The sequence below is a fragment of the Triturus cristatus genome, chromosome 12 (assembly GCF_964204655.1).
Source record: "Triturus cristatus chromosome 12, aTriCri1.1, whole genome shotgun sequence".
NCBI classification, from domain to species: domain Eukaryota; kingdom Metazoa; phylum Chordata; class Amphibia; order Caudata; family Salamandridae; genus Triturus; species Triturus cristatus.
The window spans coordinates 583,929,611-583,946,168 of NC_140595.1; the positions used below are offsets into that span (position 1 = coordinate 583,929,611).

Consider the following 16,558-nt stretch of genomic DNA (forward strand, 5'->3'; position numbering starts at 1 on the left):
AACAGATAATGTTCTTTTCCCATGCACATCTTCTGGCAGGACACACAGGGACAGAAAAGACAACCCAAACCATACTACGTCATTTTTACTGGCCAGGGATATACCAGGACGTTAAAAACCATTGTCAGTCGTGTGAGATTTGCCAGAGAAGGAACACCCACAGGCCACCGGGTGTCCCCTTACAGCCCTTACCCATAATAGGGACTCCATTTGAGAGGGTCGGGATGGATCTCATCGGCCCTCTACCCCGGACAAAAAAAGGCCACTTATACGTGTTGGTGATAGTGGATTACGCCACTCGCTTCCCCGAGGCCTTCCCCTTAAGGAGCCCCAACACTCGCAACATCGCCGACTGTTTCCTGGAGCTGTTTTCCAGAGTGGGGTTCCCAAAGGAAATATTGACGGATCAGGGAACCCCTTTCATCTCTAGACTCATGAAAGAGGTATGTCGCCTACTGGATCTACGCCACATCCGTACGTCGGTTTACCACCCCCAGACGGACGGACTAGTCGAGCGGTATAACGGCACTCTGAAGAACACGCTCAAGAAAATGTTGGAGGTGGAAGGACCAGAGTGGGACAGGCTATTACCCTTGGCCTTATACGTCATCCGAAGCCAGGTACAGAGTAGCCTCGGATGCTCTGCCTTTGAGTTGTTGTACGGACGTAGACCTCGCAGTCTCCTAGAGATGACCAAGGAGGCCTGGGAAAAGGAGGAGATGCTGGATACAAGAGAGATGTTAGAGTATACCCAAACCTTAAAAACAAAACTCGGGAAACTCAGAGATTTGGCATATTCAAACCTGGCCAAAAGTCAAGAAAAACAGGCCGCCTATTACAATCGAGGGAAGAAGTGGCGGACCTTGACAGTGAACGGTTGGGCCCTGGTCTTACTTCCCAACAGCATGAACAAATTGAAGAATGAATGGAAAGGTCCATTCCGAGTCATTGAAGCCATTGGGAAGACTACTTACAAGTTACAGCTGTCACCCAGTCGGACTCAGGTGTATCATATGAACATGTTGAAGAAGTGGATAGGACCTCCTCCGAAGACCGCCTCCCTATCCCTTCCCACCAAGGGAAAAGAAGGGGATACGTTACACCAGCTCCCGATCAGCGACGAATTAAGCCCAAAGGAGAAGACCGAGCTCATGAAGGTCCTACAAACCCACGCTCCCATTTTTTCGGACCTACCGGGTCACACCCATCTCGCTGAACATAAAATAGAGACCACCCCGGGAAAGGTCGTCAAACTACGTCCTTATAGGATTCCCGCGGCAAGGAGACAAGCAGTACAGCAGGAAATCCAGGAGATGCTGCGGTTGGGGGTGGTCAGACCCTCCAGGAGTGAGTGGTCCTCACCCATAGTGATGGTGCCTAAACCCGATGGCAGCATAAGATTCTGCATGGACTTCCGTGCACTGAATAATATCTCCTCATTCGACGCCTATCCCATTCCTCGCATCGATGAGCTGATTGAGAAACTAGGAAATGCCAGGTACATCTCAACCATCGACCTAACTAAAGGGTACTGGCAAGTACCCTTAAGAGAGGAGGATCGGAAAAAAACGGCGTTCTCGACACCCGATGGCTTGTTTGAATTTACGGTTCTACCCTTCGGGTTGCATGGCGCCCCGGCCACCTTTCAGAGACTCATGAATACTGTCCTGCAAACTTACCAGTCCTTTTCGTCAGCCTACCTTGACGACATTGTGATATTCAGCCCGGACTGGAACACACATCTCAAACATCTACACACCATCTTTTTGGCACTACGAAACGCCGGACTACATATCAATGCCAAAAAGTCCCGGATGGCGTTCCACAAAGTGAAGTATTTAGGGTACGTCTTAGGTCATGGCCTTATAGCCCCACAAAGCGAAAAGGTTAAAGCCATCACGGACACCCCCTTCCCTTCCACAAAAAAGGAGATGAGAGCCTTTCTGGGGTTGATAGGGTATTATCGGCGCTTCATACCCAGCTTCGCTGAAGTGGCTAGCCCTCTTACAGATACCCTGCAGAAACATGTAAGCCCCCAGGTCTTCCACCGACCCACCACCCGGATGGTACAGGCCTTTGACTCGCTGAAGCAGACCATCACCTCGAGTCCAGCGTTAGCCTCCCCTGACTTCTCTCGCCCCTTTATTTTGCACACTGATGCGTCAGATCACGGGGTGGGAGCAGTGTTATCTCAGGAAACGGAGGAGGGGGTAGAGCATCCAGTGGTTTTTATCAGCAGGAAACTATTCCCTAGGGAGGTTCGGTACCCCACCATTGAACGCGAATGTCTGGCGATCAAGTGGGCTACCGACAAGTTGCGTTACTACTTAGAGGGCCGTCCCTTCCTCCTCTATTCTGACCATGCACCCCTCCAGTGGATGAGCCGGAACCTCTCCAACAATCCCAGGGTTCTCCGTTGGTTTCTATCCCTCCAGCCCTTTTCCTTCACCTTGAAACATCGAAAGGGGAAGGAGAACGCTAGTGCGGACTACTTGTCCCGGACCTTTCCTCTCCCCGATCGGGAGAAACCGGTGGTGGAGGAGTGTCACGAGGCGAGCGGGGACACCGGACGGCATGGGGCGGACTGGTGGGAGGTGCCGGAGGTCACGGACAGTGTTGTTTATGATTTACAGGAAGACGACTGGAGAGTGACAGCCACGGAAGAAACATCCTCAGACGTCTTCCCCTTTAACTGGGATCAGCTCCCTGGTGCGCATGCCCACAACTGTGACGTGGTCGACGAACATCCAATAAGATCGGAGGCAGACAGACCCGTGGTGTGTGGCTACACCGGAGCGGAAGCAGGAGAGCGAAGGAGAACAGAGTCGAGAGAGACTACAGCAACGGAGAGGTCGGAGACGAGAGAGGCTACAGCGACGGAGAGGTCGGAGACGGGAGAGACTACGTCGAAGGAGAAGTCGGAGAAGGGAGGACTCCGCACCCACGTTTCGCCGAGCCGCGCCCACGGAGGAGCATGGCTGACCCAGGTGCGTGAACGTTTTACGGGCTGGGTCGGGAGGAGGGAGAAGGCTGAAAAAGAACCTAAATGCCTCTCGCCGCCGCACTTGTAAATACTTCAAGCACTATCCCCTTTCTGCCCCCCCCCTTCACTTGCACTACCTTTTCTGAGCACCCCGGTCGTTTACAGAGGTTAGGAGAGTGACACGAGAGCACCGGAGTGTACCCTTCACGTCCTGGGCCCTGTTCTGTCCTTCGCATAACCACCCTACTGATCACAGTCTTTGTTGGTTTTGTCTCCCCTATATCGGTGAGGCCGGCATCGGTAGTCCTCTGACGTCCACCACCGGGACCCGTCCTTTGGCCACTCCACGCCTAGACGAACTGGAAAGCCGACCCCTTGGGGAAGAGACGCCAGAACCTGGAAAGAAAGCACAGAATCGTACTTCCGCAAATAAAACCCTCTCTAACTAGACGCCGTGTCCTGAGTCGTCTGTCCGAACCGTCCACACGCACATATCACTCAGCATGAGTCTCATGGCGCTTGCAGGTTACTCGAGTGGACTCATCTGGCTAATCGACATAGAGCCAGGATTTCAGCTCCTTACGGAATTTACCGTGTTCTCGAATGCTACGGAGATGAAAAGGCATTTTGTTCCAGAGCGATGGTGCCAGAAAGGAAAACGAACGGCCTCCTTGTCTGACTGTGTTTATTCTCAGAGGAGTTAGCAATGCCGCATCACTGGAACGTAGCGTTCTGGACGGGTGATACCACTGCAGCTTCTTACGCCAATATTTTGGACCGATTCCATGCATAGACTTATAGGTAAGACACAGCACTTTAAAGCGGTCTCGCTTTTTAATCGGGAGCCAGTGGAGAGTATTAAGGCATGCTGCGGAAGGTGATCTGTATGGACGGTTGAGAACCAGTCTTGCAGCTGTGTTCTGTAAAACCTGGAGTTTGCCTATAAGATCTTCATTTATTGACAACAGTAGTGCGTTTCCATAGTCCATTCTGTTTGTTATCAGACCTTGTGTTAAAGGTTTACGTGCCTCCATAGGGAGCCATCGAAAGACCTTTCTAAGACTGCGCATGACACCAAAACAGGTGCCGATAACGTGTTTAACATGGCTACGCATGGATAGACAGTCATCCAAGTGAAAACCCAAATTGCGGACTGTGTTTTTTGGAGCAGGACAGAGTCCAAGTCCAGGAGGCCACCAGTCATGAGACCAATGGTTGCTGGCTTAGCCATGCAACAGTTGATGTTGTTGCACCAAGGATAGTGTGCTGCATAACTAAATACTTATAAGGTCCCAAAGACGAGACCTATTGGCTATGCCAATCATTGTTTTCAAATTGGACTGATAATTCCACCAAGTGGTGGACTGTCGTGAATCTGTGCAGGTGTTTTAGGTGGAGCCTGGTCAGCGAATGCGTGGCTCTGCGAGACATACTGTATTGAATGCAGTGCTGAGATTGGTTAGTTCTGTAATTGAGTCACTGAGTATTGCATTGTGATTCGTTGGGAAATGCCAGATATTTTAGATTGAGGTTTATAGGTTTCTGTGTTGTTTGTGTAAGAAACGAAGATGAAATTCTTTAAGAAAGTAAGAGATATATTGAGAAATGATGTGAGCATACCTGTCCAGAGGGCACACCTGCATGTGCTAGGACTATTAAGGAAGGGTTATACAATTGTGTTTAGATCAAACAATGAAATAAGGTCACAGCAAAAGATGGGTGCTTGAAATGTCCCCAGTATTGCACCCTTAACGTGAGAAAAATTAAAACTGATAAATCTGAGACATGATAGGTACAAGACCTGCACAATTTTAAGTTGAATGTGCGGGAACATGCTGTGCATGAGAAGGAGAAAAATAAAACCCAAATGAGAAACAAAGTCCATAGCTGGATGGAAGCGAAATGGAATGTGAAACAGCAGGGGTGGAGAGAGAATGTGAATGAGGACATAGAGACACAAAGGAAGAAATCACAAGAGTAGTGGTAGGGTTGACATGAGGGAGGATAAGAGTGACAGTAAAATGGATGATGAATTTTTTAATGATTTGCTAAATTACCGACCACTTCGATACAATTTTGGCCATTAACCTCTAGTGAATCAACAAGTACCACTGGGGACTGTGGGAGGTGGAAACACACCTGGGAGCAAGTGTGCCTGCTGACCAGATTTTCCCAGAGGGAGGTTTACACCTTGCTACTCCAGATCATCAATAAGTATCATTAGTACATCTATTGTCATTACCACTCCTAGTGCATCTGTTGTCACAACAGCTCCTGGTACATCTGCTATTGCTACTCAACTAAACTTGGGAGCAAGACCCCTACAGAAGAGACACTCTCCAGAAGTAGGTCCGTTGCTGCTACGGTTTCACATTTAGAGTCACAACCTGAGGAAAGAGGGACCACCCCTCCGAGGAATTGAGTGTGGTACAATTAAAAGCAGAATTTGAGGAGCTTGTAAGGGAAACTCTTGAGCTCAATTACTTAGCTGCATACAATGAAGCTGAACTTAGGTCATACATTGTATGACATAATCAAAGAGTTGGCTGGCGAGTTTGGGGTTGATCTGACTAAAAGTCAGAAATTAAAGAAGAATTTTAGGATCTACATGACTGAGGAGGCATTACAGAAAATAAGAGTATCTACTTTGAGGACTCATATCAAAGAAGTGGTAGAATGTTTAGAGAATGGTGGGAAGCACAAAAATACAAGAATCAATGGCAGTAGGAAAGTGGCTCTGAATATACTGTTCCCAAATAGGTACAGTGTGCACAGAGTCCACAGTCCCCAGAGGTTTGGCAGAGGCTAAAGTTAGATATAACCTTACTCTCTAAAGTGGTAGCTTGGTCGAGCAGTAAGGCAGTATCAGAGGACAGTGTAAAGCATGTGTTGCACACACTCAGTCAGCAAATGGTCTCACACACTCAAGAACTGAACTCTAGGCCAATGGTTTGTATGTAAAAATATATGGTTGTTTTATTTTAGAACCAACAATAGGTATCAAAATATACTTTCTCGGAATGAGATGCTTTAGTTAAATACTTTGCAATAGGCAGTAGACTTTTGAATGCAATAGTTAAAGTTTGGTGCAATTGGCAACACAATAATACATAGTGCTCAATGGAAATTTCAAGTTAAACGCAATTAGTTACTTTAAGGATTACTTTTCTAACTCCACGACAGGATCCTAGATTCAGTCCTGGGACAGTTTCTCGAAACAGGTGAGTAAATACGTTTTAGTTACTGTTGTGATTTTTAAGCAATATTTTGGTATTTTAAAAGTTGACACTTGGAACCTTTTTCTAATAAAATCACCAATGTTATCCTATGGGAGGAAATTCACTTAGCAGGTAAGTGGGGTTATTGTTACTTTTTCTAGTTAAGTGATGGATCCTGGATCCAGCACTAGTGTACCACCTGTAAGCAGTTCAGAGAATGCGTTTAGGTTTTACAGGCGATTTTTTACGAATATTTGTAAGTTTTCAAAATCGGCACTTAGAACAAATTTCACAGAAAAACAGTCAATGGTTTCCTATGGAAGAAAATTGACTTAGCGATAAGTATGGTTGTAATTACTTTTCAGGGTCAGTACTGGGCACCAAGATCCAGCACTGGGATCTCTCCTGATAGCAGGTGAGTATTGTCATTTTCGTTACTCGTTGATTTTAGGTGAATATTTTAAAGTTTAGAAACTCCACACTTAGAAGAATTTTCAAGTAAAACCAACCAATGTAACCCATGGAAGAAAAGTGAATTATCAGCTTTTGGGTAAGTACTCGACTGGCAGAGTTAAGGTTCTGGGCATAGACTCAGGGGTCTCCCAGGGTCAGGTAAGTACAGTCGTTGCCCCCTCAGCGGCACAGGGGCAGCCGGGTCCAGAGTGAGTTAGGCCCAATGTTATCCTACGGGAGGCAGAGGGCCTGTGGTTGGTGGCAGCTGGCTAGCAGGCCACGCGGCTGTGGGAGCTGGGCTCCTGGTCACTTTCTCAGGGCAAATGGGGAAGTAGGTTAGAGTAGAAGTTGCACTGCCAGGGCACTCGGGCGGCTGGGTGCAGGGTGCTTTTGAGCCGTCAGGCGCTCAATGGATTGCAATGGAGAAGCTCAAGAACAAACAAAGGCTGCAAGCTCGGGGACAAAGATTCTTCAGGTGCGACCACCACTTCGAGAGGTAAGTTGGGTAGTTGGAGGATAGGTAGGCATCCAAGAGTTGGGCACAGGGGGCCGCAGGGCGCCGGGTGCAGGGGTGCTTTTTGGTGTCGGGAAATCTTACCCTCTGTTGTTCGCAGTTGGGGGAGTCCCTGGTTCTAAGGCTGCAGGTGTCGTCAGGAGCTTCGAGGTGGGCTCTTGGGTGCTGGATTCGGAGTCACAGTCGCTGGGGGGACGTCCTTCTGGTCTTTGTCCACTCCAGCACAGGCCAGGCTTGACGGTGTGCAGAGTGTGCAGGGTTCGCGGTTCCTGGCCGATGCCAGGGGTCAGTTACTTGCTTTGAGCAGTACCACTGCTCGTGGGAGTCCCAGATGCTTAGAGTCACAAGGTAGCCAGGTCCTCCAGGGTTTGTGAGGTTGCTGGCCACAGGAGATGCCCGGATTTAGCAGGAGCAGGTGCGAGGGTCGACAGGCCGGTAGGGCTGGGGCCAAAGCAGTTGGTGTCTTCCTCTTGTTAGCAGCTGCATGGCAGGTCTTCTTGCTTCTTGATCTTCTTTGCCGTTTCAGAATCTGAATCTAAGGAAGGAAGGTTCAGGGTGCCCCTAAATACTAGATTTAGGGGCATTACAGTGCCCTGGGGTGGGTACAGCTCTTATCCTGCCACTCTCCTGTGGGAGGGGGGCAGTAGCCTAGTCCTGATTTGGCAGGGCTTCCCATCTTCAAGATGGCGAGAGCCGGAGATGTGCTTCACATCGTCTCCCCCACCTGAGGGGTGGGGTTGGCAGAGGCTGGCACACCCCCTTTCCTTCCTTGGGGTTTCCGGCCAGTCTTCCCGCCAGAGTGGCCTGGAGAAGCTCACAAACACGGAATGCCTTAGAAGCTTCCCCTGCACCTCACCCAGGATGTGCATTGTTTCAGACCCAGGAGAGCGAATGGCTCTCTACCCAGGGGTCCAGCAACATGTCTGCTGTGTGGCAGCCTAGGCAGCCCCTCAGACAAGACGTGGATTGTAGGTTAGGTTCAGGGGGCATCTCTAAGATTCCCTCTGTCGTGCATTGTATATTAAATCCCACACTGGCATCAGTGCGGGTTTAATGTGCTGAGAAGTTTGATATCAAACTTCTCAGTCTTCAGTGCAGCCATCATGGTGCTGTGGAGTTCGTGCTGACGATCTCCCAGCACCATATACTCTTAAATGGCAGCACTGCACTTACAGTACCCAAGAATGGACCTGGGTACTGTAGGGGCACAGGGCTCATGCACCTGTGCCCACACCACTGGCATAGGGCACCCAGCTAGAGGGGTGGCTGATGTATGCCAAGGCAGTGTGTGTTGTGGGCATGGCACACAGGGATGTGTGCCCTGTCGATTCTCTGTTTGGTTCTGCACCCAGACACTCTACCTGCAAAGGCAGTGTGTGTGTGTAAGGGTACAGGGTCCCTAAGGGTGGCACAATAAGTGCTGCAGCCCTTAGGGGCCTTCTCTGGTCACAGTGCACTGGGTACCCATGGTACCATTTACCAGGGGCTGACCTGTGGCCAGAGATGCCAATTGGGTTTAGGTTTCAGTACAGTTTAAGGGAAGGAACATAGGCCCTGGGCACCTGATTGGCAGGAGCCCAGGGCACACTCAGTCAAAGTACATCAGCAATTCCGCAAAAAGTGGGGGCATACCATGCAAGAAAGATGGCACTTTCTCACAATGGCCTAAGTGGGAGAGAGAAGAAAAAGAAAAAGGATACCAGAGGGGTAAAAGGGAGAAGTGTGAGTGATGTGAATGTTGGAGAATACCTGTGGAGAGAAGTGCATGGAGGACAGAATGTTCATCTGTTACATTCACAAATCGAAGTTGCTGGTGAATCGAGACCAATGGTATACTGTGGTGGACAGGACTGTGAAGATTTCAATAGTACCTTCGGAGGACTTGAATACTTTCTTTGACATAGTGGTAATTAGGATTTGTGGGCAGAAAGTAAGGTGGTTGTGGATTGGACAAATGCTGAGCCACAGAGAGAGGCTAGGAGAAACAAGCCTTCCCCTGCTGTTATGGGCATGTATAACCAGGTGAATCCTCATTTGAAAATAAAGGTCCCTCAGAAAGAGGTCGATTGGCTCAAGATAACCAGAACTACTCAAGAATTCAAAGAGTCATTGCATGCATATCATGAGACGTGGATGCAGGGTTTCTAACAGCACAACAGTGTTGAAAACCCCGAAAAGGAAAATCATAGTGGTTTTTTCTCTCAGTTCGTTCTTGGGTTTCAACGAGAAATTAGTTTGCTTTTTTTTTTGCAGAGTTTTATATAGCGCAAACTTGACCCAAATCCAATCAGGTATCGGAGCGCTTTACATAGCACCAGTTATGTTACATGAGGGGATACATTCCTTTTTTTTTTTTTGTTAGGTACGAGGAGAATAAGTGATTTGCCCAGAATCACAGGATGTTCAGTGTCATTACCGAGACTCGAACCCAGTTCCCCAGGTCCGAGGTCGAGCGCCCTAGCCGTTAGGTCAACTCCTCTCCCCTTATCATACACAGCAGAATGTAATATGTTGAAGTCCCTGAATGAGATTCTCCATTATGCAAAATATTTCAGTGACAATTTGAAAGGAAAGCAAAAGAAGATTAAGGAGAAATTCATGTTGGTTCAGACTAAATTGACTCAGAGAGGATGTCAGATTGGTCCTTATGTGGCAGATTCGGGCTATAACTCCGTCCCTGGTGTCGGTGCAAGTCAATAGTCAATCAGTTACCAAGGTGGTGGTCAGATGTTGCTGACAGGATGTCTTGGTCAGAAAGTTAGAGTCCGAGGAATGGCCGTTGATCAAAATGCAGGAATGGACATAAACATGTTGAAGAAAACATCTAGGGCCATATGTATGAACACATTTTCCCATAGATAGAGAATGGGTAAAAAACCCTTTGATACATCTGGCCCTTACTCATCATATTTATAAGATGAGCCTCTGGAAATGAGAATAAAGACTACATCCAAATTAAATGTAGAATGATGTCCAAATGGCAAATATGAATGCAATACAGTTGCAGAATATGCAAGTTTAAAGGTCATATAATGCCAATATGCCCCAACCCAGTGATGCAACAAATTATGGGGAACCAAAGATATAATTTGAATCCAACCCCATAGGTTCAACAGAACAGCTTGATGACTGCCGGTTTTTGATAGTCCCATTGAACTGACTCCTGATCAATCACAATGATGGTGCCTGAGATGGGAGAAGGATTGTGTACTTGGCTCAGTTCTAGAGGTAGACCAGAGCGGGCCATATGTATATGGGGTGGTTAATGTCCACCCGTATCATTTTTGATTGTTACTGGAGGTACCCTCTCTACTGTTAGAACAGTGGAGGTACCAGACCTACCCCTTTCAGGAAAACATGTCCAAGCAGTAGGCATTTCAAAAACACCAAGTACCAAGCCGGTTTCAGCAAATGTCCCCGTAAAAATAAGGCCCTGTCGAAGACAAGTACCAATTTGTGTTACATGACTCAAGTCCAGTCAATCTACTGGACAGGGATTTACTCTGCAAATTAAATTGTGTGATCTATTGCACATAATGAAGATGTAGATGGCCATGTATGTGTGAAGAATGTGTCAGCTTCCTTGCTGCAAAAAATAACATTCTGTGACCCATAAATGATTGCAGTAACTGCAGTATGCATATATTTTCTCAAACTTCAAACCATGATTTCTACAACTGTAAAAATGGTCTCTATTACATTGCAGCTCAAAAAATCACATATATTTGAACCTTACCCACAGGAATCACTGTAAGCCTCTAAATATGCTGTTTGAAGGACGTTGTATGCTTGCTTAACTAATAGAGGCGTTAGCACATTTTGGGTATTTTAGCAGGCCTTTAATCGCAATTGATTTTCAGTAAAACTGCTTTTAGGAGCTTGAAACCTTAGTTCGATAGGAGATATAATCTCGAACTGCAGGGTACACCTAATTCACCTCTATTGCCAACACCTAGGTTTATAAAAAGAATATATATATGTTTCAGTAGCAAGCCTTGAATGTATTGAATTACTGTAAGGCAAAAGAGTATAATGGGGCTTCAAATACACATTGGGGGACTAACTGCAAGGGGCCAGCAGTACAACCAAAGGAAGTAGAGTCAACTGCCCACCTTGTTAATCTGGATCAGCTACTGATGTATTTAATATAAAGGGGTGCACAAAAGCCATCTGTCTCAAAGGACATGAACTGCTTGGGTACCAAGGCGGCCGCAGCATGGTAAACCCCAGTTGTCCCACATAATGGTGAACAAATAAAGACAGTGTGGTGTAATTTTTTGTGACTCCCAAGCTCACCTTCGGCCCTGGCAGTGATTTAGAGTGGACAGAAGAGCACTTAAGCAGGAGACTTGTCTGGTGGGTTCAACGTACTGGAGGCTTCACTCAACCTATCACGTTTACCTCAGGAAATACATCGCTGCATGTGAGACAAAGTCTTTTTAGTAATACCCACTGTTGGATTTAGCTGCTTCATGGTCCTTTCATTTTTCCTCTATATATTTTAAAAGGAGAATACATTTGTGATACATCTGAAACGTTAGCAGATTTTAACATAGAGCAATTCCATTTCTTTACAGCAGTGTACTTCATTAATCTTTGCTGTAAATTATATTCAGGTGCTTGAATAAACCAGCTGTGGTTGACATGGACATCAAATGAGAGTAAACAGACTATCACCATCTGCAACAAAATCTAAAATGGGGGATTCATAGAATCCTTCACTTATTACATGCCATACATACTAGGACAGATATAAAATATTTTTACAGTGATTTGGCTGTTTTTACCATGAGAGTGTATAATAGTGAAAGCGATAATAAGACTATAGATAGTCAAATGACAGCAGTTATTTCCAAAGTTGCACAATGAAACAGTCCCTCTTAGACTTCTTGAGTTCAAAATAGTTTATAAAATTTTATTATAATAATAAACATTGACAATACAAAAAAGAGCATGGTATAGAGTATCCTTAAAAAGACTTATCACTAAATAATAGTTAATTAAATACAGAGCGGTACAATGCTATATGAATGTAGTAATCATAATATAAAAGGAAAAGGAAGAAACAATTAGTAATTATCGTACAAATAATTTCAAATAGAGCTACTATAAGTTACACGTGCAATATACAATAGAAGGCAATATATATGAAGGAAGTAGTGATCAATCGGTTTCCAAACAGAATGATAAGAGTCACAATTATGAGTAATACCAGACAAAGATAAATTGGCACCTCTTCTAGTAAAAATAATCCAAGACCACCAAGCATGAAAGGATAATAAGGACACATCTTTCTAACAGGCAGTGATAGACTTTAGAGCGGCTGACATAAAACAATAAAAAAGTTTACATTCCAAATCAGATAATTGTTGTTATGTTATGTTATGCTATGCAATTTGTAGAGCGCATGGGTGTCCCAGCCAAGGAACGTCCCAGTGCTAAACATCAGGGAGAGAGGTGAAGGAGATGTTTTAGCTACTGAAACAGCCATGTCTTTACTGCCTTTCTGCACGCCAAGAGATTGGGAATGGTCCTAATAGTGAGAGGCATCGAGTTCCATAACATAGGAGCGAAGACCTTGAATGAGCTGCCTCCTACTCTGGCTCTACGGAAACGTGGCACCTGCATCAAGTGTAGATCCGCAGAGCACGGGAGGGAACATAGTGGTGACCAAGATCTCTGAAAATCGCCGGGCCGCAGCCTGTCAAAAGTTTATGAGTAGCACAGAGTGCTTTGAACCTGATTCTTTGCTTCACCGGGAGCCAGTGGAGTTGACGCAACACCCCTGAGACTGAGCAGTATTTAGGCAGTGCAAGTAAGGTGCGTGCTGCCGCATTCATGGTGCGTTGGAGCCTATTGATTACAGATTTATTAGCACCAAGCAAGAGGCTGTTACAGTAATCTAACCTGGCCAGGATTGTGGCTTGCACAACCAGCTGGCGCTGTGTGAGGGTCAAACAGACCCAAAATGGGTTTAAGTCCGCGCAAAATACCGAAGCAGGTCCCTGCCACCGACTTGGCATGCTCCCCAAATGAGAGTGCAGTATCCAGCTGTATGCCGAGATTTTTTACCACGGCTTTGGGCATAGGAGGATTACCTAACATCGGCGGCCACCAGTTGTTGCCCCAGAGATGTGAGTCTCTGCCAAACAGGAGGAGCTCAGTTTTAGATTAATTTAGCTGAAGACAGTTCACCTCTATCCAGCCTGCTATGGCTGCCAGATCCTCCGGAAATGTAATCATATACTGGCTGGAGTCCTTGGTACAGGAAAAGATCAGTTGCGTAACGCCCGCATATGATACCAACTGTATGTTACGTGTTTTGGCCAACAAGGCCAGCGGACGACGTAAATGTTGAACACGGTCAGACTTAATGCCGACCCCTGTGGGACTCCGCAGCACAAAGTGGAAAGGAGGAGCAATGACCTGGAAAGACCTGTCACACAGAAAGGAGGAGAACCAATCAAGGGCACTACCTGTGACACCCATCTCATGCAGCCGATGGATCAAGATGCTATGTGAGACAGTGTCTAAGGCCGTGCTGAGATCAAGCAGGAGGAGCGCAGTCAAGTTGCCATCATCCATGGAGGCTCTTAGTTGTTCTGTTAGAGCTAATAAAGTTGACTCTGTGCTGTGCTTAGGACAGAAGCCATTCTGGGACTGGTCTAGTATGGAGTAAGACTCCAAATACTGCATCAAAATGCCATTCACATAGGATTCTGTGATTTTGGCAAAGAATGGCAGGAGCAAAATCGGGCGATAGTTCTCCGGCTTAGAGGTATCAAGAGAAGGTTTCTTCAAGAGGGGGATAACTTTTGCATGCTTCCAGGTTTGAGGGACCTCAGACTTGGAAAGGCAGAGGTTAATGAGATCTAGGCAGCTAGGGAGGAGGCAGTCCTGGTGTTTGACAAAAAGATCAGGTTTGAGAGGGTCATCAGGGGACCCTGATTTAATCTTCATAACCAGAGCCTTGAGGCCGTCTAGAGTAATAGAAGGAAAGGTATGCAGAAAGTTGGCCCCATTTCCTGCAGACTCTTCCCCCAGCATCGTAGATGCTTCACGCTTCCCCTGGAAGCTATCGTAAATGCCCACTACTTTATTATTAAAATAGGTGGCCTACACCTCACACTGGTCGTTAGAGGTGATGCAACTGTCACTAGTCACTGGAGATTTCACCATGTCGTTTAGTAGGGAAAAAATAGTTTTGGAGGAATTATTGCTCATATTAATCTTGTCAGCAAAGAATGTGGCACAGGTTTTCCGAATCATGTAGGTTTTCCTAGCGGTTGTATACTCAGATTTGGTCGTAGGACAATAAGAGCGTCACCAACGATGCTCAAGAATTTTACAATTTTTCCTAGCCTTAACAAGAGACTCATCAAACCACTCCTGGGAATGGCCTTTCTTAGGATGAATCCATTTGGCTGGAATGCACCTATCTAGTGCCTGATTAATCCAGTTCCCAAAGCTAGCACTGGCCGTCTCGATGTCCGAGGAAAGAATAGGCTGAGACATACACCTTGTGTCCACTCTTTACCATGCGCTATATTTTTTTATTTTTTTATTGACATGTTTTTATTAGAGTTTTGCGTGTATTGCATCACAAGGAACAATCACCATTATAAGCATGAATCATTGTACCATAACATCATGGACCTTTAAGAAAGTTATAGTGCGTGTATACTGTAGTCCGTTAGCTGCTGAGATCTCCTGTGATGGCCCGAGAGACTTGTCTTCCCATTGGTCGGTTCTATCTGGCCCCCATGCATATCATCCTGGTCGTGCCTACACCTTCCGTCTCGATCGGGGTCAACCTCACCTCCCCAACTTGGTCTGAGCTGCGTTCCCTTCCTTCCCAGATTCCCTATCATGTCATGTAACTAGAACAACGGTGTGTAAACCGCTAACTGGGGCTATTGCCGCCTACGGGGCGGCTTGGGAAGGGTCCTGGGGTAGGGGGGGGGGCCCCGAAACTGGGTAAAGTAGGGGAGGGAAGGAGGTAGTGAGTGAAGTATGGGGGGGGGAGAGAGGGTGCGGGGTCGGCAGACGAGAAATTCCCGTGGCAGATTATGTATGGACTGGTGGTAAGTGTATGTGGTGCGCTCCGGAGGCCCACCACTCGGCACGAAGCAGGGGACTGGGTTCATACTTGCCCTCATGTCTAGGTATGTTACCTACCTTATGGGCCGCCCGCATCCCCCGCCGATCCGGGGCGGTCGGGGGAGGCCGCCGGGGCGTGGGGGGTGGATTGTGTCATGTCCGGGGCTTCCCCTGTCGCGCCTGTTTGCTTAAAAAGGATGAGGAGCTGCGCCCACTCCATAGATATCGGGCGTTTGCGGGCGCCCTTTGCCTCCTCCTCTCGCAGCAGCTCCTCCTCTGCTGCTCCCCACTTGAGCACCGCGCCCACCCATGCCGGACCGGATGGTCCCTCCGGGGCCATCCAATGCATCGCGATGTTTCTCTTCGCGAGGAGAAGGGCCAAGGAAATGAACTTCCATTGCACCTTCGCAGATTTCCTCCTCGGGGTTATCCCCAGCGCGCATTCCTCCCAGGTGGGGGCGGACGGGAGTTCGGTTGTTGCATGAATGGCTTGGTGTACTCCTCCCCAGAAACGTTGTATGGATGGGCAGGCCCAGAACATATGTTTGAAATCGGCGTCTACCTGGTGGCAGTGGGGACATTCAAATCGTGTATCGGGGTAAAACCGGTGGAGTTTGTCCGGGGTGAGGTATGCCCGGTGTAGGTTATTAAATTGAATATTTTTGAATCGCGCGTTCCTGGACACCTTTTTGGGAGATTCCAGGGCTTTACGCCACTCCGCATCGTGGAATACTCTGCCTGCGTCGTCTTCCCATGTTTCCCGAAGTTTGTCCAGGGAGACGTCTGTGAGCTCCCGGATCGCTTTATACAGCCAGGTGATGAGGTGGCTGCCTGCTCCCATACGCAGCACTGTGTGTAACACCGGATGCGTCGGGGGTTCCCCATCGCGTGCGTGCCAGAAACGGCCACTACTCTCCAGCAGCTGCCTGTGTTTCAAAAAATGCCCTTGGGGGAGGTCATGCCACTCCACCAGTTGTGCGTATGTCCTCAGTTGTCCCTCTTGGAACAACGCCTCCATCTCTGTGACCCCATGATCCGTCCACACCTGGAGGGCCCTTGTGGTGTAGTATCCGCTCTGTAGGGGGAAACCCACAAGGGGGAGTACAGGGGAATATAGTGGCTGGCCCTTCGACATGCGGTGGATCCTCATCATGCATCTGCGGGCTATAGCGACCTGGAGCGGGTGCGTACGTGTCGGTTTGGAGCCCGGCATGAGCAGTCGGCGGATCACAGGCAGAGACAGTTTGCCTCCCTCCGTGGTCGTCTCCCCTACGTGTCGTTCCGCCGTCC

General features: G+C 47.6%; 1 protein-coding gene across 7 annotated transcripts in view; it reads right to left on the reverse strand.

The window, feature by feature from the left end:
* The window catches only part of ZNF821 (zinc finger protein 821), a 294,135-nt gene that overhangs the window by 202,500 nt on the left and 75,077 nt on the right, over window positions 1-16,558 (reverse strand). The gene's annotated exons all lie outside the window — the stretch shown is intronic.